The sequence below is a fragment of the Chenopodium album genome, chromosome 9 (genome assembly GCF_948465745.1).
Source record: "Chenopodium album chromosome 9, dcCheAlbu1.1, whole genome shotgun sequence".
NCBI lineage: Eukaryota > Viridiplantae > Streptophyta > Magnoliopsida > Caryophyllales > Amaranthaceae > Chenopodium > Chenopodium album.
In genome coordinates, this window is record NC_137842.1 from 49034382 (window position 1) to 49057446 (window position 23065).

Genomic DNA, 23065 nt, shown 5'->3' on the forward strand with positions numbered 1-23065 from the left:
TTCATAAATGCCGTTAGAGAAACAATTTGTTTCTCAAGAAGAGAAACTGGGGCGCCCCACAATTTAACAATAAATGACCATAAAATGACCAGCATATTGAATCAATAAGAAAGAATATTACAAATGGTTCAATCTTTTAAAAACAGTTGGTTTACCGGACAAGGTATGAGTAAATACAAATCGAAGGTATGAGTAAATACAAATCGAAGGTATTAATGTTTGGCAAAAGTTGCAAACAAGGTACTCAAGTTATTAAAGTTGCAAACAAGGTACCGAAACCTTGGCTGGAGTTAAAAAATCCGGTGGTTACCTGTTCCAACCAGTTACCTCAATTTAATTTTTTTTTTTTTTTTATTTAAAAAATGAAGGAAAAAGCTGAATTGGAGCAATTAAAAATAGATAAAAAGTCTCTTCTCTTTCCTCATCCCCTTTCCTAAAACTTTCTCTCTACTCCCTTCCATGGCAGGGCAACCATAATTGCTTCCTTCACCATGAAATGTAGATAAATTCAACTAAAATCCCATGAGATATAAAAATAGAATCCTACATGAATAAAAGCTAGCACCTAAATCGACCAATTCCTCAAACTCAACCACAAGTAAATCATAATATCAATAGCCTAAACCCCAAATAAATTTAACCCCCAATCACCTAAAAAAATGGTTGCCATAATAAACCTATCACTAATGATCTGGGGTTTTTTGGCTGGAAATTAGAGGGCTAAGGTATTGAATATGAATAGTGTGATTAGCGGAAGTGATTGAAGGCTGTTGTTCATTAGTAGGTAGTAGCAGTACCACATTGAATCAATTGCTTCCACTTACAAAAAAAAGACAAATGCACAAAAATTTCTTAATTAACTTCTAGATTGAATCATTTGCCTGAAGAAAGTGATATATGAGTATAATCTGTTGTTGCTCACTCTTTTTTTTCGATTTGTGTTTTCCGTGGGCTTTGTTGTGGGTCGACGCCGGAGAGGAGGGCGTTGGGTCGGCTAGGGAAGAGATTTGGTTGTCCATGGTGGGTGGCAAAAGGCTGATTGGTGGTTTCGTGGTTGCCGATATGGGTGGTGTTATGCATATGAGGAGTGAGGAGTGAGGGTAATATGTACGTATGTATGTATGTAATATATATATATATATATATATATATATATATATATATATATATATATATATATATATATATATATATATTTAGGGGAAGACTCTCGTGAGAATTTTTCTTATATGAGAATTTTTCTTATGTGAAAATACTCTTTATGTTATAAATTTTTACTCGTATGTTCTAATTTTAAATATGATGTTCTAAACTTTTCCTTAGGTGTTCTAAATTAAATCAAATGTTCTAATTTAGTATTCACATGTTCTAAACCATAAATTAGTTAAGTTTGATGTCATAAATTTTAAATAACTTGTTCCAAAATTTTAATTAATTTATATGTTCTAAATTTTAAAACGTGTGTTCTAAGATTTTTAATTATATGTTCCAGATTTTAAAGCGTATGTTCTATTTTTTTACACGTATGTTCTAAATTTTTTACTCACACTTTCTATATTCTATATCAGTTTGTTCTAAATTTTTATTCACATGTTCATAATCTTAAATTAGATGTTCTAAATTTACTCATATGTTTAAAATTTCATAAAGCAAATTTTATAAATTTTTAATCACTTGTTCTAATTCTTAAATCAGATGCTCTAAACATATTACTCACACAAATGTTCTAAATTATTACTCATATGTTCAGAATTTTAGTTTGAGTCACATGTTCTAAATTTTAACTCGCATGTTCTAAATTTTTATTCACATGTTCTAAATTTTTACTCATGTGTTCTAAATTTTAAATTAGTTTTCATATAAGTATGAATTCTCACATATGAACTTATTCTCACCGGATCCCTCCCCTATATATATATATATATATATATATATATATATATATATATGAAGTAATAATTTTTTTTCTGTAACTTTTGTAACAGTCAAATGTTAAAACTCTCCAAACATTAGTATCTTTTGATAAATGTGTCATTAATTTAATTTTTCCTTTTTTTTGCAAATGGTAACCTGTTGTAGTAGGTTGATTAAGGGTTGAGTACTCTAATTGCAACTTCTCTAACTTCAGTACCTTACTTGCAACTCTCTTCAAACATCAGTACTCTCTATTTGTGTTTACTCGACAAGGTATATCTTCAATGATTTCAACATGCATATCATCAAAATTTAGGTCCAATGTTATGGTTTTCGGCAGTACAAGAGAAAACCTGTCAGCATGAACAGATTAAACACCAAACAATGATAACATTAGACTCGTATTTATTTATACTTCTTCCATTCTATATATTATAATTTAATCACTTCTCTTTTCAAGGGAAATCAAGAAATATACTTTAATAAAGAATTGCACTTTGAAAAAATCACCATAGTTGTACACTGAAAATTTGAAAGTAGGTAAATTTATTAAAAAAGAAAAAAGGAAACACACATTTTTACAATACCAGGCCATATAATTCCACACACTGGTAGCATTATGTATGTGCATGAATAAACCTCTTGCATCTTGCACTGAGATAGTATTTAAAAGATGAGGTGGCATCTTCAACAGACTCGGAACCCCTCCATACATACGAAGTAGCAGTTGTTCTTTTCCTTTCTTACACTTTTCTTAAAAACTAAATCAGGAATAATCATTAGTGTCAACTTTCATGTCACAAGCAAAAACTTAAACTACTGTATATTGTATAACAATAAAAACTCACCAAAAAAGCGGTAACACTTTTTACCAACATGGATTCCTTGAGAAAGCATATCAAAAACAGGACTTTGAGTTTGTTGGTCCGTAAGCTTGACAATTAGTACATTTTCATCTCCTACTGTTTTCTGCAAGAGCGAACCTGCCTTGTTTAGGTATGGACCCTGTATAAAAGAGTAAATCCATGAATTCAATACAGAAAAATAAAAAATAAATAAAAAAAAAAACAAATTTCATTGCATAATACGAATACTTCATTATTATTTTTAGTACTAGTCATTTCACACTTGGAAATGTAATTCTTTTGACCATTAACATCGATAATTATAAGGCGTTTGTTTACGTGTCACGTAAACTCCCCTCACTTCTTTCCATTTGTTTTTCATTACATGTCATACACTAATAATAGTAAAAAAAAAAAAAAAATGTTCTCCGCAAGAATTGAACACCAAATCACTAATTCTGAAACTAAATGTCTTACCACCAAATTATATAATTTTTTAGGGTCTTGCTAACGAACGCCCCGGGGCGTCTAACGGGCGCACTGGGGCGTTAGATAAGAGCAAAAAATTATGTAATCCATATAATGACATCGGTAATAATTATAAATGCATTAAATTAGGCAGATTAATACATGATCAACTAATTTAGATTTCCAAAATAAGAATTAAAAAGCTTATTTTTAATCTGTACTCCGTAGTATAATACTCTATCCTAAAAAATTGATATGCCATCACCACCCGCAATCCATAATAACCCCAGTGCCATGCCATCACAAATTCACAACTAGTTAATCAATAACTTTGCTAGCATCGAAATTAAAATCAAAACCCTAAAGAAAAACAAAGAAAATAGGGGAAGAGTCAACCCCGTTGGGAAAGCTGTGAAAACCCTTAAAAATGAATCATCCTCAATGGCAACTATTTCTTTGAAAACTGCATAGTACACTAGGGTGTAACATGCTCATGGTACACCTAGTGTTAAATTATGCTTTTTTATCATTTCATTTGTAAGCTGTCAGTTTGTTATTTAAAAAAAAAAAATCAATCTTTTTCGCAATTCATAGGATTCAACGTGATATTCTCCATTTTTACATAACTTTCAAAATAAATTTTTTCATACTTTAATTTCGAATTAAGTTTTTAAAAAATACTTGTAGAAAGAAAAATACAGAGCAAATTATGAGAACATTGTAATCGATGGATCGGAGAAGGTAATTTGATTTTATTTGTTATGATTTTAATTTCAGGATTTTGCTTATTAGGTTAATTATATTTCGTTATTATTTTGCACGATTATTGTAAAATATCGTTGTTGTTTTTTTCAATTTTGATATTTATAAATTTGAGATCCATGTGACAAAGGTTAAAGATGATGTTCTTTTATTTTGTCAAAGGTTGAACATAATGTTATTTATATTTTGTCAAATGTTGAACATGGTGTTCTTTATAAATTGTACTTATGTTCGTTATAATAGTTATTGAACAATTATATGAATGGTCTTTATTTTTATCCTTTATGTTCTTTGATTTATTCAGTATGTTATTTGAATTATTATAATATTTTTTAAATAATTATGTTCGTTATAATAGTTATTGAACAATTATATCAATGGTCTTTATTTTTATCCTTTATGTTCTTTGATTTATTCAATATGTTATTTGAATTATTATAATATTTTTTAAATAATATATCATTTTTTAATTATATATATATTTTTTAATATTAATTATCACTAACTACGTATATTTTTAAAAAATCAGGATCGTGAAGGTTGATGACTATATTCTTTTGAGATCTCCTCTATTGATGATTGTTTTTCAGATTTAAAGAACATCCGTAATATTATTAAGGAAAAATGGAAAAGAAAAATCCAACCTTTCAACTTTTTCCTTACAAAAATCCAACCTTTTGATTATTCCTCAAAAATCCAACCTTTATACCCCCCCCTTCTCCAATAGATCCATTACTTGTTGATGACCGATTTTTGTAAGTCATATGCTACGTGTCGGCCATTAATTGGTCAATTAGTTTTTTAATTATTAAAAAAAAATAATTATATTAAAAAAAAAAATTCAGAAAAACCAAGCCCCACCCTCCCTCGTTGCCTGACCACCCTATCTCCACCGCCCACCGGAAAACCCTTCAACCCCACACCCCACTACCCACCAGCCACCGACACCCAGCAACCTCATTCCCCTCGCCACCCACAATCACAACCACTACTAAAAAAATTGGCAAAGAGACCCGTTGTAATATGCCTGAAAGACCGCCTTAGAACGGGTCTCTATCTCAAGGCTCTCTTTGATAAAGAGACCCGTCCATTAAAGGGGGTCTGTTTATGAGGACAAAAAGACCCGTTGTTAGTGATACAAGAGTTGTCATATATGTTTTGAGATTGATAGTTTTGAAGGGAAAGAGACCCGTTATTTGAGATATAGGGTATGTTTAGTGAGTATCAAACAGATCTATCATATCACTTAACTGGTCTGTTTGCTGTCAATATTTTTTAAAAAAAAAAAAAAAAATTGGTTTTGGTTTAAATTGTTTGCATTTTAATTTTGAAATTTTTGTATTCTATGCTTTATACGAATTGCATTTGGCACAAATTTCATACTACTGGAAGTATAGTAAGTTACACTTGAAGAACAATAGAATAATAATGGGCTAAACTAAAGTTGATTTGATACAATAAAACCAACATACAATCCTACTCGTAGCAAATAAACAAAAAAAAAAAAAGAATAAATTTAAGTTACTAAAATTCACAATTGTAATTACATTAAGGCTTGAGTAGTTGAGTACTCCAAATGACCACATTCTCTCTCTTCGTTTGATAATTTTGTGAGGTGAAATCAATATCTGACAAAACAAAAACAAAACAAAAAAAAAGAACAATTATAATTAAGAAATATACCAGAAAAGTTATGCAAAACATTCGATAAATAAAAAACAAGGAAAATAGGAGATGCACCAAAATTATTGAAAAAAATCACAACTTTAATTAATAGCAACTAGAGGCCACAATAAAACCAATTTATAAAAGCATAAAATTATTGCAACCATGAAATCAGTACTCTGCATGTATGTTCATCTCAATTAACATCCAATCAATCAAAAAAACTTGCAACAAAATATCGACAATAACAATGGTGACTAATTGTATAAGTAATTACTCGATCGGCACTATGACAAAAACCATGGATACAATTTATCTAGAGATAAAGTAGGATGAAATTTTTGTCAAAACCTTGAAGATCTAATTTCCATAAGAAATAACACCTTACCAATTATAAAAAAAAAAAAAAAAAAAAAAAAAAAAAAAAAAAAAGCAAAACAAAATCCAAATAAATTACCAGAAAAAAATGAAGATATTTTTGCACTTGAAAACGATGAGTGCCGGTAGTATTGATATTGCTTCTTATGGCTTTTTTTTACCATATCTTGGTATTATCTTTCTAAAATGTGAGGAAAATGAGAGGATAAAGAAATAGAGTGTTTTAAATTAATGGAGGAAGGCAGGAAGCAAAGGAAGAGGAGTGACGGCGTATCGGATTCTAAGAGAAGATGAGGGTTTTAATTTAGAGTTAGGGTTTGAAGAGGGAGAATGATTAAATAAATTGCAATGGAATGAGTTTCAAGTACGAAATAAAAGGGGCATTTTTTTTGCATAAGAGACCCGTTAAATTTGACAACGGGTCTCTTATCTCTTTGTATTCACTACAAGAAAACAGCTAAATTGCTACGGAAAAAGTTCGTCGTAAACTATGTAAATTCCGTCGTAAAGTTGGTTTACGACGGAATTCCGTCGTATATGGTTGTCGGAAAACCCTTTGTAGGAAGCCATTTTACGACGGAATTTCCGTCGTAAACCATCTTTACGACGGAATTTATGACGGAAATAATATCGTCGGACTTGGAATTGGCCTTTGCTGAAGATCCGTCGCAAACTTCCGACGAAAACAGTTCCGTCGCAAACCTTAGGTTACGACGGAATTATCTGTCGCAAAATATTATTTACGACGGAAAATTCCCTCGCAAAATATTATTTACGACGGAAATTCCGTCGCAAGTTATTATCTACGAGGAAAATTCCGTCGCAATGTATATATTTGCGACGGAAAATTCCGTCGCAAATTATATTTTACGACGGAAAATTCCGTCGCAAATATGTACATTACGACGAATTATTCCGTCGCAAATTGTATTTCCAGCCCAAAACAAATTTTTGTAATTTTCTGCATTTTCAAACCTGAATTTTTTTAATGATAAATCGACAAAAAAAAAAACTAAATATTGAGTCCTAAAATTGTTGTTTTAAAAAAAAATTAATTACTGACCTACGAAATTAGGGTTATGTACATATATATATATAATAATTATGTCCTAGTACAAAAGATAGTCCACATTTTGGTATCTATACCAAACAAAAGCTAGGTTAGAGTGATTCTATGCTAGACTAAAGTTAAGCTACACAATCGCCTGGAAACCCTGGCCTACTCCACCACCACCCGAGTCGTTCCTAGGGTCTCGATGCTGAGGATGAATGGTGGAACATGAGTCGTTGTTGGTGAGACGACTCATCATCTCATCGAAACTCTCCTTGTATCTCCTCTCCATTTCAGCCATTCAGGCTTCCATTTGAGTTTGGAGAGTTTGCACCCTGTGTTCCATCTGGTCTTGCATTTGAGAAATGACAGACGGCGTGTATTGCTGTGAAGAACGGGAACCTCGACCCTGTTTTCCATAGTAGAGCTCTGCACTTTGGCCAAGTCCCTTCACACGCCCCTTCTTATTGCGCCCACCCACCGACTCCCAGTACAGCTCATTGGGACTCTTCTGAATCCCCTGACTCCTTGTTTCTTCGAGCTTCTTCTGGTAGGTGTCCTACAAAATATTGAAGATAAAAAAAATATTGTTAAAAAAACAACCAACAATATAAGGTAAGGTTTCTTTCTTCTAACATTCCAATATCACATACTTTTAGGTGCCTAAGGATAGAAATTAAGAAAATTAAGCACATAAGTCAATTTTCAACCCTCACTCATCCAAAATCATCCAAATTTGGGCTATATCGCTAAAACCATGCCTATTTTCTATGTTTTCAATGAAATGTAAGGTTTCTTTCTTCTAAAATTCCAATATCAATTGCTTTTAAGTGCCTAAGGATAGAAATTAAGAGAAAAAAATCACATAAGTCAATTTTCAACCCTAACTCATCCAAAATCATCCAAATTTGGCCTATATGGCTAAAACCATGCCTATTTTCTAAGTTTTCAAGCAAATGGACTCGTTCTTTCTTCTAACATTCCAATATCAATTGCTTTTAAGTGCCTAAGGATAGAAATTAAGATAAATAAGCACATAAGTCAATTTTCAACCCTAACTCATCGAAAATCATCCAAATTTGGCCTATATGGCTAAAACCATGCCTATTTTCTAGGTTTTCAAGCAAATGTAAGGTTTCTTTCTTATAACATTCCAATATCAATTGCTTTTAAGTGCCTAAGGATAGAAATTAAGAGAAAAAGCACATATGTCAAATATCGACCCTAACTCATCCAAAATCACCCAAATTTGGCCTATATGGCTAAAACCATGCCTATTTTCTAAATTTTCAAGCAAATGTAAGGTTTATTTCTTCTAACATTCCAATATCAATTGCTTTTAAGTGACTAAGGATATAAATTAAGAGAAATAAGCGCATATGTCAATTTTCAACCCTCACTCATCCAAAATCATCCAAATTTGGCCTATATGGCTAAAACCATGCCTATTTTCTAAGTTTTCAAGCAAATGGACTCGTTATTTCTTCTAACATTCCAATATCAATTTCTTTTAAGTTCCTAAGGATAGAAATTAAGAGAAAAAAGCACATATGTCAAATATCGACCCTAACTCATCCAAAATCATCCAAATTTGGCCTATATGGCTAAAACCATGCCTATTTTCTATGTTTTCAAGCAAAGGTTTATTTATTCTAACATTCCAATATCAATTGCTTTTAAGTGCCTAAGGATAGAAATTAAGAGAAAAAAGCACATAAGTCAATTTTCAACCCTAACTCATCCAAAATCATCCAAATTTGGCCTATATGGCTAAAACCATGCCTATTTTCTAAGTTTTCTAGCAAATGGACTCGTTCTTTCTTCTAACATTCCAATATCAATTGCTTTTAAGTGCCTAAGGATAGAAATTAAGATAAATAAGCACATAAGTCAATTTTCAACCCTAACTCATCGAAAATCATCCAAATTTGGCCTATATGGCTAAAACCATGCCTATTTTCTAGGTTTTCAAGCAAATGTAAGGTTTCTTTCTTCTAACATTCCAATATCAATTGCTTTTAAGTGCCTAAGGATAGAAATTAAGAGAAAAAAGCACATATGTCAAATATCGACCCTAACTCATCCAAAATCATCCAAATTTGGCCTATATGGCTAAAACCATGCCTATTTTCTAAATTTTCAAGCAAATGTAAGGTTTATTTCTTCTAACATTCCAATATCAATTTCTTTTAAGTGACTAAGGATAGAAATTAAGAGAAATAAGCACATGTGTCAATTTTCAACCCTCACTCATCCAAAATCATCCAAATTTGGCCTATATGGCTAAAACCATGCCTATTTTATAAGTTTTCAAGCAAATGGACTCGTTCTTTCTTCTAACATTCCAATATCAATTGATTTTAAGTTCCTAAGGATAGAAATTAAGAGAAAAAAGCACATATGTCAAATATCGACCCTAACTCATCCAAAATCATCCAAATTTGGCCTATATGGCTAAAACCATGCCTATTTTCTATGTTTTCAAGCAAATGTAAGGTTTATTTCTTCTAACATTCCAATATCAATTGCTTTTAAGTTCCTAAGGATAGAAATTAAGAGAAAAAAGCACATAAGTCAATTTTCAACCCTAACTCATCCAAAATCATCCAAATTTGGCCTATATGGCTAAAACCATGCCTATTTTCTAAGTTTTCAAGCAAATGGACTCGTTCTTTCTTCTAACATTCCAATATCAATTGCTTTTAAGTGCCTAAGGATATAAATTAAGAGAAATAAGCACATAAGTCAATTTTCAACTCTAACTCATCGAAAATCATCCAAATTTGGCCTATATGGCTAAAACCATGCCTATTTTATAGGTTTTCAAGCAAATGTAAGGTTTCTTTCTTCTAACATTCCAATATCAATTGCTTTTAAGTGCCCAAGGATAGAAATTAAGAGAAAAAAGCACATATGTCAAATATCGACCCTAACTCATCCAAAATCATCCAAATTTGGCCTATATGGCTAAAACCATTCCTATTTTCTAAGTTTTCAAGCAAATGTAAGGTTTCTTTCTTCTAACATTCCAATATCAATTTCTTTTAAGTGCCTAAGGATAGAAATTAAGAGAAATAAGCACATATGTCAATTTTCAACCCTCACTCATCCAAAATCATCCAAATTTGGCCTATATGGCTAAAACCATGCCTATTTTCTAAGTTTTCAAGCAAATGGACTCGTTCTTTCTTCTAACATTCCAATATCAATTGCTTTTAAGTTCATAAGGATAGAAATTAAGAGAAATAAGCACATAAGTCAATTTTTAACCCTAACTCATCGAAAATCATCAAAATTTGGCCTATATGGCTAAAACCATGCACATCGAAAATGTAAGGTTTCTTTCTTCTAACATTCCAATATCACATACTTTTAAGTGCCGAAGGATAGAAATTAATAGAAATAAGCACATGTGTCAATGTTCGACCCTAACTCATCCAAATTCATCCAAAATAAGCATAGAATGAGTTCTACTTTGCTAATTTGCCATATATCAACTCATATAATAAGTGTTTACCGCAATCCTTTTTGCTTTGTTGTTGACAGCCACTTGGCCTTTTCCAGGTACTTCCTTGAGGTGTGTCTTCAAGAAAAGATCATGGGCATTTGGTAATTGGCCTTGGTTTTTTGCAGCCTTTATATGTACATGCAGAAAATCAATGAAAACATGTTAGCCCACCAAAATTCATTAATAGACAAATTACATAATTGTTATTGGACATATTGTAGGAACCTTACCATCTTTTTAGCATGTTGTACAGATGACATTGAACCTTGAAAGTGGGTCGGTTCAACGACATTTTCCATGGATCCGCCTCTTCGGTTCTTCTTGTTTTGTTCCGACCGCTTCTTATATTTTGGATCGGTGGCAACAATTCGCATCATGCCTTCGTGGACATCCTTATTAAGCCATCTTGGTTTGCGACCATTCAGCCTGTGTGTGATGTTGTAGAACGTGTCACGTAGGCGATTTGCAAACTTTTCTTCGAAAGTGTCCTTCACTTGGTTGTTTAACTCAGGTGCCCACTTGAATTTTTTCTGCAAATCAAGAAAATGTCTTTATTACAAAATTCAACTCCATCAATATAATTTATAAAACATGTATTATGTTAGGTTAAAGTTATCATACGTTGAACAAGTTCCAAAAGTGCTCTCTCGAATCTTCATCAACCTCTCCATAATTCCTCCAAGGCTGAACATAGTAGCCGGTTAGCGAGTCGGAGAGCACATTCTTCACCGGGATATCATCAAACCTATAATAAAGGATAGACATTCATGTAAGTAGATAATCAACAAAAAGTGAACAAAACATGGTTAAAGTAATACAAATTCACTTTATCAAAGTAAATACGAATTTAAGGATATTTCATTATACAAATACATACGCACCAAAGTGTGGAAGGGTCCAACTCTAGCAAGTCATTAGGATGCGGGTCCTGTAGCTCCTGTTCCTAATGCTGCTGTTGCTCCTGTTGCCCTTGTACATTCCTGACGATTTCTTGAGAGGCCCCCAAATTATGTGCCTCCTCTTCCTCCATTGACTCATCCTCGTCAACACGTACAACCGGAGATTTCCCCTTAGACTTTCTCCTCTTGGACGTTTCTCCTTTATTTCCTCCTCCCATGATGACCACCTGAAAAAGTTGTTAGTACCATAATCGCACATTGTAAATTCATAAATTAGATCCATAAGACATTAAAATAATAAAATGAGACCAAAAATGTAATGCAATATTACAAGTCCGATTAGTCATTAAAAACTAAACATTCGAAGACAATAGTTAAAGGAGTAACTACATATTCTCCTCTTCATTACTCTTATCACTACTACCACTATCATTATCACTATCATTATTACTATCACTAGTGTCATCTAAAAATACATCGATGTCCTCTTCTTCGTCACTGTCACTGGAGCCAATGCTTTCTTCTTCTTCTTCATCGCTTGAGATAATAAAGCCATCGTCATCATCATCATCACTATCAAGTTCATAGTCTGGAATTTCATTTGGTGGACAAAGCGTTGCATGTACTTGTGATGAAGGACCCTGCAAAAACTCTAAATCCACCAGAGCATCAATCATCGACCTTGCTTGAGTTCTAAATACGGCCCACCATTGAACCCGATCACGTTTAAAGCTAGGGTAAGATGCATAATACACTTGAGACACTTGGTAATATAAGACAAATGGATCATACTTGGGATACTTCTTAGTATGATTTACTTCGACAAGCTTGTATTGTTCATGAATGTTCATTCCTTTACCACAATCCATCCAACTACAACTAAACAAAATAGTCTTGTACTCTTTTTCGGGACCGGTGTAGACAAGTTCAATTATGTCGTTTAAAATGCCAAAGTACTCTCCACCGTCCTCACTTGAGACACACACCCCGTAATTCATCGTAGATTTGTGTTTGCCATAGGACTGTGTGTGGAAATTAAAGCCACCGACAAATATCTGGTTCCAAGTTCGAACACGCTTGAAAGGCCTCATAGACAATGCTCGCAACACATCGGAACTTGGTTTTTGTTCTCTCACCTATAACCGTTACGAATACAAGCGTCACACTAATTGAAATGAAATATATTATATTATATTATCACAAATTAATCGAGATGCAATGTTCGAAAAGTATTATCACCTTGTGATGAAACCAATCAGGGAATTCACTTTCGCATTTCTCCATGACATCTTTTCGACGCAAATAAGTTCGAGTACTAAGAATGTAGTCCTCAAACTGCCTAATAGATTAATGACACATGGTTAATCATTGCAGCAATTATATTAAATTTAAGGGATTTTCAAAAGTTTATCGTAAACATATATACCTTTCGTATTCACCAAGAATGCCAGTATTTCTTAAAACGAACAAATGAGCACGTTCGAGTTCCTTGTCATCTAAATACCGAGTTTTACCCAAATTTGACACACGACCCTTATCCACCGTGAACAGCTCTGGGATTTCATCGTTGTCAGCCGGGGATTCCACATTAGCATTCACATTTCGACCTAGATCTCGTGTTTTTGTGTCAACTGAGGGCTGAAGTAATTGGAGCAGAAGTTTGATATCTCTTCAGTGAGATAAGCGTTGCATATGGAACCTTCAACACGAGCCTTATTACCAATTTTTCGTTTCAGGTGATTGAGGAACCTGTAATTATGTTTATGTATCCGTAGAAGTATAAGTAACGGAAATCAATGAAAGAGATGAAAGTAAGAGTTGAGAAAGGACCTTTGATTTACCTTTCGAAATGATACATCCACCGATATTGAACAGGTCCACATAACTTGCCCTCATATGGCAAATGAATTGGTAAATGCTCCATGGAGTTGAAGAAAGATGGGGGGGGGGAAACCTTCTCAAGCTTGCACAGGATCTCAGCTATGTTTTTTTCTCAACCTTCTCAAGCTTGCACTGTAATTGTGTAGCAACATAAATCGCGAAAGAATTGGCTTATCTCTGTAATTGCATTCCATATATGGGTAGGGAGCGATTCTCTCAAAGCAGTGGGCAACAACCTCTCCATGAACACGTGACAATCATGACTTTTCATTCCATGTAACTTACCTGATTGCAAATCTACGCATCGGCTCAAATTGGAAGCGTAACCATCAGAAAACCGCAGCTGTTTGACCCACTCACACAAAACCTTTCTCTGAGCCTTGTCAAGAGCAAATGGAGCCTTTGGCATGAATTCTTTTCCTCTATCATCCTCTTGAAGATGTAGCTGGGGCCGTTTACAGTATTTAGCAATGTCATTCCGAGCTGATGGCGTGTCACAAGATAGCTTTTTCACGTCCATTATAGTGTGAATCAACTGATCAAAAAAGTTTTTTTCAACGTGCATGACATCTAAGTTGTGACGAACAAGCAGATGTTTCCAATATGGAAGGTCCCATAGAGTGCTTTGCTTGAACCACCCTTTTTTTGCATTCTTGAGACGTTTCAGTGCCTCGGGGCCATCTGTTGCTTTCGGGAGGTTTTTCACACATTCCCAAAGTTCCTCTCCTGACATGATGTGAGGTGGTGAACCTTTTTCGACTTTGTTTTTACAAAATGCATTTTTACTATTTCGAAAAGGATGATTTGTCGGAAGGAATTGACGATAGCAGTCAAACCAAGAAACCTTACCACCATTTTCGAGCCAAAATGCTTTGCTTTTCTCCATGCAATATGGACAAGCCTTCTTACCGGCTGTGGTCCAACCAGATAACATACCATAAGCCGGGAAGTCACTAACGGTCCATAGGATGGCTGCTCAAAGATTGAAATTTTGTTTTCTCGAAATATCGTAAGTATTTGCCCCAACTTCCCACAACTGTTTCAACTCGTGTATGAGCGGCTGCATGTAAACATCCAAGTTGCCCTTAGGGTTTTTAGGACCAGGAACGAGTAACGAAAGAAACATGAACTGTCTTTTCATACACATTGATGGAGGCAAGTTATAAGGGGTCAAAATGACAGGCCAACATGAATACTGTCCCCCAAACTGACCATGTGGAGCAAATCCATCCGTACATAGGCCAAGTCGAACATTACAAGGTTCAGAGGCAAACTCAGGAAAGCAACTATCTAGGTGTTTCCACGCTTCACTATCGCTAGGGTGTGCCATTGTGCCTTGAACTCGAGGATTTTTAGCATGCCATGTCATTTCCTCAGAAATGTTTTTAGTTGCAAAAAGCCTTTGCAACCTAGGTGTGATAGGGAAATAAAATAGAACATTCAAAGGCACTAAGCTACCTTTAGAAGTCTTCTTGTATCGGTCGCTGCCACACACCCTACATGTAGATAATTGAGCATCATCTTTCCAAAACAACATACATCCTTTCGGGCATGCATGAATCTTTTCATGGGGCAGCTCTAACCCCTTAACAATTTTCTTGACCTCATAGAATGTCTCGGCCATGTGGTTGTTGTTAGGAATCGCTTCATTAACCAAAGAAGCAAATCCATCAACACATCTGTGCGGCAAATTATACTCACACTTTAGGCTAGTGATTCTAGAAGCCATCTCTAACACAAACAATGAACTCCCTTCGTATAACGGTTGTTCAGATCCCTTAACAAATCAAAAAATGGCTTGGCTTGTGCATTAGGCTCCTCCTCTAATGAAACAGGTGGCTCTTCGGAATGGCCTTGATCTTGAGACTGACCAAAGGCATCCAAAACCATTTCACGATATTCATTTGACTCCCTTCTACGAGTTCCTGGAAACCCTTCCCCATGACACATCCACTCGTAGTAATTAGGTAAAAAACCGCTGCGATACAAATGAAGTTTGACCGTATCTGGATCTCAGAGACGTTTGTTTTTGCATTTAAAACATGGACACCTAACTTCATTCGGGTTGCTACTCTCGGGATGATCTTCCACATATTTAAGGAATTCATCTACCCCCTTCAAGAACTCAGGATTAATAGAATTCCCAACCTTCCTTTCGTACATCCAGCTACGTTCTTTTCGTTTCATGATTACAAGTTCTACACAACTAACACATATGCCATTAATCACATTAGTCATAAAGCACAATATATATTCATTATAGATCAAACTGTTATGGAAATGCAAATGAGAAGAGAAATGATTTCCAAGGGTCCTTATCACTCCAACCTAACCCATCCTTGTACGTTCAATCTCACTAGTAAATGTATGCCAGAATTTCAATTCTATGGAAAATCCGGCAGCATCTCCCTACAGTTCCCCGATACACAATGTAGGCGATTAGAAACACCTATATATGTACCTAGAGAACATTGTAGAGAAATGACAAGCAAGGATCTTCCTTAGAATTAAAACAAAGGAATACATTCACCACCTAAGTGAGAATAAACGTACAAGGACAGTCCCAACCGGGGACTATTCAAGACATACTCCTAATGTGTATGCCTTGAACGGGTATCTAGGCATATGATTATGCAAATGATTTTTAAAAAAATATATATACTTAACTATACATACATAATATTAAACAAATATATCAAGATTAAACTAAACAAGAGAAACAAATCAAACCAAACCAAAGTAAACTAATATATCATATTAAACTAAACCAAACCAAACTACCGTTTTATATATTAAATTAAACTAACATATTTCTAAAAAAAACTAAACTAAATTAAGATACTTTATATTAAAATAAATTAAACTACAACACATTATATTAAGATAATATTAACTAAACTACATTATGTTAAACTAAACTAAACCAAACTAACATTGTTTATTTTAAAGATCAAGGGAGCAATTAATTAATTATAAGATTTATTTAAAAATATATATACTTAACTAACATACATAATATTAAAAAAATATATCAAGATTAAACTAAACAAGAGAAACATATCATAACACCATACTATTAATATAAACCAAATCAAACCAAACCAAAGTAAACTAATATATTATATTAAACTAAACCAAACCAAACTACCGTTTTATATATTAAATTAAACTAACATATTTCTAAAAAAACGAAACTACAATAAGGTACTTTATATTAAAATAAATTAAACTAAAACACATTATATTAACATAAACTTAACTAAACTACATTATGTTAAACTAAACTAAACCAAACTAACATTATATTGTTTTTTTAAAGAGAAGGGAGCAATTAATTTTTTTTTAGCACAAAGGGGAGCATATTTATATTATATCATAGTAAAACTGATGAAGTAGATCATCAGTACAAAAGGATGATGATTGCTGATATTGTCCAGCAGATCAAACAAAAGGAAAGCAGAGGGTATATAATACCACTCCAAACTTTCAAAGTACTCCCTAATACAGCAAATATAAGCTACAAACAGAAACTGTAACACAAAGCAAAAGATAGCAGAAGCAGAGTTGTTGAAAGCAGCATAAGGGTGAGAATTCTGCATATAATGACTAAGCTTCCTCTCCTCCTGGAATTTCAGCAGCATATGAGTGGTAAACTTCAATGTATATCACCAATGTCACTAAATTAACCAAACTAAAAGTTAACCAAACTAAAAGTTATTGAATATCTAACAACCAAAGTAAGATACACATATACATTATATTAGGGTTTGTAATGTAACTAACCTTTAGATCTGCACTTCTTTTTAACAATTAAACCAACAAAATTGTACAAATCCTACAACAAAATAAAAAAAAAAAAATAATTAAGGGTTTATAAGTAAACAAAATTAAATTGAAAAAAAAGGGGGGAAAGCAAAGGCAACTTACTGTCAGGCGGAGGTGGGGCGTCGCCGGAAACAACCAAGGGTCGGTGGGTTCAGTCACGGCTAGGGGACGGAGGTGCGGCTGCGTTGTGGTGGTTATATGTTAGCCGTTGGTAGTTTTTTTGCAAAAAAAAATAAAAAAAATTAATTGACAATTGCACACACTTACCTAGACGCGGCGGCTCGCCGGAAACCACCAGGGCTCGACAGCTCTCCCTTCCTCCCTTCCTCCTTATCTTTCTCTTTCCCGTTCTCTTTCTCCTCTCTCTTTCTTTCCCGTTCTTTTTCTCCTCTCTGTTTCCCGTTCTCTTTCTCGGCGGCTGATGTGCGTCGTCTGCAGGCGTCGCCGGCGTAAAGGGAAACCACCGTCGCCGTTCTCTTTCTCCTCTCTCCTTCTCTCTCTCCTCGCGCTGCTTCAGTTCTCTCTCTGCGTTTCAATTATTTCCCCCTTTTTTTAGGGCAAGGTCGCAATTTTAATTTTCAAAAAATGACAGTAAACTTTACGACGGAATTTATTTCCGTCGTAATTTAAAACTTACGACGGAATATTCCGTCGCAAAACACTTTACGACGGAATATTCCGTCGCAAGTTTTAAATTACGACGGAAATAAATTCCGTCGTAAATTTTACGAGGGAAAATGCCTCGTAATCGAAATTTTCCGTCGCTAAATTGCGACGAAATGTTTTCCGTCGAAAATATCCACCTTAACGACGGAAAAACATGTCCGTCGTAAGCATTCCGTCGCAATTTAGCCTATTTCTAGTAGTGATTTTTTCCTCCCACATATAAGAGACCCGTTATAATTGATATTGGATCTCTTATATCAAACAAACCCGTTAGTCAAATAACAGGTCTGTAATTGGGGGTCACTTTTTCAAGTTTTGTAGTAGTGAACCCACCCATAACACCCGCACAAGCCACTCACAGCCCACAACACCAAATGTCCACCATTACCACCAACCTCAACCGTCATTTGCAGCACCCATTCGCCACCCGTAATCACCACTTCGCCAGCCACAATCACCAAACAACCACCACACCCACGAACCCACGAAATCCCACAAAAACCACCGCCTACCACGAACCCACAAAACCCATAAAAACCACCACCTACACACCCACGAAATCCCACAAAAACCACCACCTCCTACGAACCCACAAAATCCACTTCCAAATTGAGCACAAATTAGTTCTCGCTGGAAATTGTGGGTTCAAAAAACAGAGAGATGGGTTCAATTTGTTTTGTGGTCTTTAAATTTTCTGGAAAAACTCGTGGGTTTTTTTTGGTGCATGCTTGCCGGAAGTACAATAGAGGTGGCGAGGTGGGGAGGCGAGCAGGGGCTGCAAGGTTGGTTGTTGTGTGGTGGCGAAATTGGTGGCGCCGGCGTAGCTTATGTGGTGTTTTCCGTTTTTAGGAGAGAGGAGAGAGAAAGAGGAGGAGTGATAAAGGAAAGTGATAAAATAAAAAAAATATATATTCTTTTTAACCTGTTAAACAGGTTAAAGGTTAAATGGATCTGTTGGAGAAGGAGAGGTATAAAGGTTGGATTTTTGAGGAATAATCAAAAGGTTGGATTTTTGTAAGGAAAAAGTTGAAAGGTTGGATTTTTCTTTTCCATTTTTCCTATTATTAAAGAACATGATAATAATATGTAATGAACATAACTTATTTATATACCTACCACGATCCAAAGATAAAATTCAAAGAACATTTCAGAATAATTATAAGCAATGAACATTATGTGACGATAAAAGTACATTGCAATTACAATAAAAAAACGTGGACATTTAAAAAAAAACTATCAAAAAATCTAATAAAAATCATTATATGATATAATTATGGACATAAGGAAAAAGATATAATTTTAAAAAATAATTGTACATTATAAACAACTATAAAGTACATCATGTTTTCCAATAGAAAACATTATTAAATCACATATAGAACATCACAAAAAAATAATATATACCAACCCTAAAATAAATATTGTAACTATATATATTAAAGGTGAAAAATATGAATGAAATTATAAAAAAATTAAAAATTAAATATTTAAAATGAAATTTATAAATTTAAATTTTGAAATTTAATCTTAAGTTATTTTTTGGTGAAATAATTTTAGAGAATAATTTTTTTTATATATAAAGAACATTATATAGTCATATAAAGAGTCTCATAAAAAGTACACAAAATAATCATTAAAATAAATATTATTATTAATTTAAAAAAAAAAATTGGTGAAAAAATATGATTTTTTTTTTAAAGAAAGGTAACTAAATATAGTATTTTGGATAATAAGATTTTGAAAAAGAAATTAAAATTTAAAATTTTAAAATTTGAAATTTGAAATTCAAAATGCAGGGGTATCATGGGTGTAGGAACCACACATTGCTATTTCTTTTTTTTTTTTTTTTACAAGAACTATTTATTTATTTGATGAAGGTTCATCCATTCATTCAATAAAACATTTTGCTACTAGAAAATCAGAAAATAAAATATTAGACACAATTTTTTTTTTAAGTAAATTTAATAAAAATAAAAATTATGCTAGCACTATATAGTACTATTACGAGATAACGAAGAGAGCTAAAGAATCCAACAATTCATAACAAGGGCAAAGGGCTGCCCATATATTATAGTTTATGGCCCCCAGTAAAATTAGTATATACTCCCTCAGTCCCCCATTAATAGTCATTTTTGCTAAAAAATCACGGGAATTAAGGAGAAATAAAGGAAGTACATTGAAAAAGTAAATTTACATTGGGTATGCAAAAAGTAGAGAGAGAAAATAATTAAAGTACATGCATAGGAAAGTAAAATTTACATGGAAAAGTTAAATTTGCACAAATATTTTTGCAAATGTTAGAGAATTTTGGTAAAAAAATAATATTAATGGTACTTGAAAAAAGCAAATGTGACTAACATTTTGAGTCACCAAAAATGGCTAAAGTAACTATCAATCGGGGACGGAGGGAGTATAATATTCAAGACACAATTATAACAATAAATATACCTTGTCATGTTGGTTGGGTAATGTTTTATTTTTTCAAGTGGGCTAGGTTTAATTGTTTACTTGCTTAATATGTTTATTTACTTAATAATTTTGGGTAATTTTTAATTTATTGAATGGACATTTAGGACCAAATTTTACGGTTATATTCTACTTAATTTGAGAATTGTAATTTTTGTATTGATATAGATTAAATCATGAAATAAAAAACACTAGATTTTTTTTGTACAAAAAAGTTAATAATCAACAAGAGGGTTCCACTTCAAAGGCAAATTTCTTTTTACAAAAAGTTAATATTCAACAAGAGGGTCATTTCTGCAATGAATATCGTCAAAATTCAACTAAGGAGTAAAAAGGAATATGATTTTCTTAGAGATGTTTTGATTGTATACATAGAAAAAGAGATTGTCGTAGATTTTAATGTTTAATCTTTGATTCATGATTTTGCTTCTATGAAAAATCATCGAGTAACGTTTTTTTTGTGACAATAAAATATTAGTACACTTTAATTTTTTCCATCAATCTTTTGTCTAATAAGTCCGGCCCCCGGGATTTGAAAATCCTGGCTTTGCTCCTGATTCATAAACTACATGCATGCTATGATAGGGATTGACTTATTAACCTTAGTCATCCTTATCTACCCAACTATTATTGGGTAGCCATTATATTTCAAAGTCATCCTTATCTATCACAATTACTTGCATCGTATTTGGTTAATATTCATTCCATAGTTAAATTAGCTCTAGAATTTAGTTGTATTTCTTTCGTAATTTTCTCCTAGAATTACTTTAGTTGCCAAATAGTATATATTCTTGACTATAATATGCTGCCAATATTCAAGAAATAATATACTGTAACCTCTTTCAACGATATCTTCTTTATTTTCTATATGCTAGAGTGAATTGCTTACATAATTACCCTTTTTGTTTTGTCGATAGTCAATGTCCAATATTATTGGAACTTTACGTTTTTATTTGCTTATACTACGGAGTATATTACCTTTTTGTTGTGTTGATAGTCTTTTTGTTTTTGTTTTTGTTTTATGACAATTGAAAGAACTAGAGTGATATACTGATATACGTGTAAAATAAATTGGCTTTCTATCTTCTGTTATTTAATGAAAGTTATGGCAGTAATTTATTGGTTAGTATTCACGGGTAATCCCCAATTTCTCATATTAATAAATATCATTGTATCTCAAAATGGCATATTGGTAAATAAAAGTAACTTTTTTAATATTTTATTTTATTTTTTGTACTTTTTTGTTTCTAATCTTTTGTCCCCTCACCTTCACCAAATCACCAGTGTACTCCATTAAACCACTATCAACCATAAACCACCATCATCGTGTTGCTCATAAACCACCATCATCTTCGTCGTCCCCTATTTTCTTCAACCTCCATACCTTTTCGGCGGCTTCACCACCGAATCAAACGAAAAACCCTAATAAAAATAGAGAAATTAGGGCTTGGTTAACCCTTTAGGGAAAGATTCGACTTTTACCTTCATCGAAGATGTTCATGTATTCTGATTTCTCCATTGAATCTCATTAAAGTAGGTGAGAGAATGGAGAACAGATGGAGGGAAGAAGGAGAACGGACAGAGGAAAAGAATGCCAGTTTAAGAACAATTTACATAATTAGCCCCACTTACATACCCAAAATGACAAAAACATCCCTTTGAGATACTTATCATGTTTATCAAGAAGAAATTTTTTTTTTACGCAAACAAGAAGAGAAACTTGGAATTACTCAGTATTCACATAGTACTCAATTACTAGCATATTTTTTGGGGACAATAAACAATACTACTTAGGGTTTGTTCTCATTGACTGAATTCAGCTGAACTGAACTAAATTGAATTGAGCTGAATTGAAATGAATATTTTATAAGAGAAGGAAATTAGGAGCTGAGCTGAACTGAGCTGAATTTCAACGTAAGAGAACATGCCCTTATTTGATATATGAGCAATAAATGTGAGAAAGGCGATGCATTAAATGTTGTTCTTATTTAGAAATCCGAGGGCACTAATTAGTTTTTGCTTTGTGAAATATAAATATGTAGCAAATGAGAGTATGAGCAACAAATTAATTACAAGAAAATTGATCATAAATTACAATATATATATATATTAATGATCAGGTCTATACTTCTATGTAATAATTTGATCATGGGCATCGCCCAACCCTAAAAACTAGTTGATATTTAGAAATTTACACGTATAAATTGGAAAAGAAGGTGAAAGGAGGTAATAATGGAAGAAGTAAAAAGTTGTACAGTAACAAGGATAAGTAAGAACCTTGAAGCGGCAATTTCCTTGTCCATCAACATGACAATAAACATCAGTGGCGGATCCAGGATTTCAAACTAGGGGTAGCACTACGCATTAAATAACTATTAGCAAACTGTAAATAGCTAGAACTCATAAAGTCATAATAAACTATTTAAATTGTCGCAGTATACTACAATCAAACGAACGAATTGGGTTAACTTTATATACTCCCTCCGTGTGTTTAATAAGTGTTACAAATTGATCAAATATGCATGTCGAGACACTACTTTGAACATTAATTTATCTAATTAAATGTTAGTATAATCATAGGAAATTTTGTAATATGAAAGTATGCATTGTAACGAATCCAACAATGTATTATTCAATAACATTTGTTTTTTTATATATTGGTAAATTAATCAAGTCAAAACATTAAGTGAATAGTGAAAAAGTCAAACTGTAACACTTATTAAAACACAGAGGGAAT

At 33.1% G+C, this 23065-nt stretch overlaps 1 long non-coding RNA gene and 1 pseudogene across 2 annotated transcripts in view; both read right to left on the minus strand.

Annotated features, from left to right (window-relative positions):
- Positions 1 to 22668, minus strand: part of LOC145557688 (putative RNA-dependent RNA polymerase 5) — a 37259-nt pseudogene extending 14591 nt beyond the window's left edge. Inside the window, exons 1-4 of the transcript XR_014092312.1 lie at positions 22606 to 22668; positions 2763 to 2919; positions 2502 to 2675; positions 2180 to 2267 (exon numbers count right to left, since the gene is read on the minus strand). The product of XR_014092312.1 is annotated as a putative RNA-dependent RNA polymerase 5 (transcript). The remainder of the gene's footprint in view (positions 1 to 2179; positions 2268 to 2501; positions 2676 to 2762; positions 2920 to 22605) is intronic.
- LOC145559829 (uncharacterized) lies at positions 11615 to 17694 on the minus strand. The gene is made up of 4 exons (XR_014092979.1): positions 17464 to 17694; positions 17299 to 17376; positions 17155 to 17206; positions 11615 to 11717 (listed from the first exon to the last, which is right to left on the minus strand). It is a non-coding gene; the product is annotated as an uncharacterized LOC145559829 (long non-coding RNA).
- Positions 22669 to 23065: the final 397 nt, after the last annotated feature.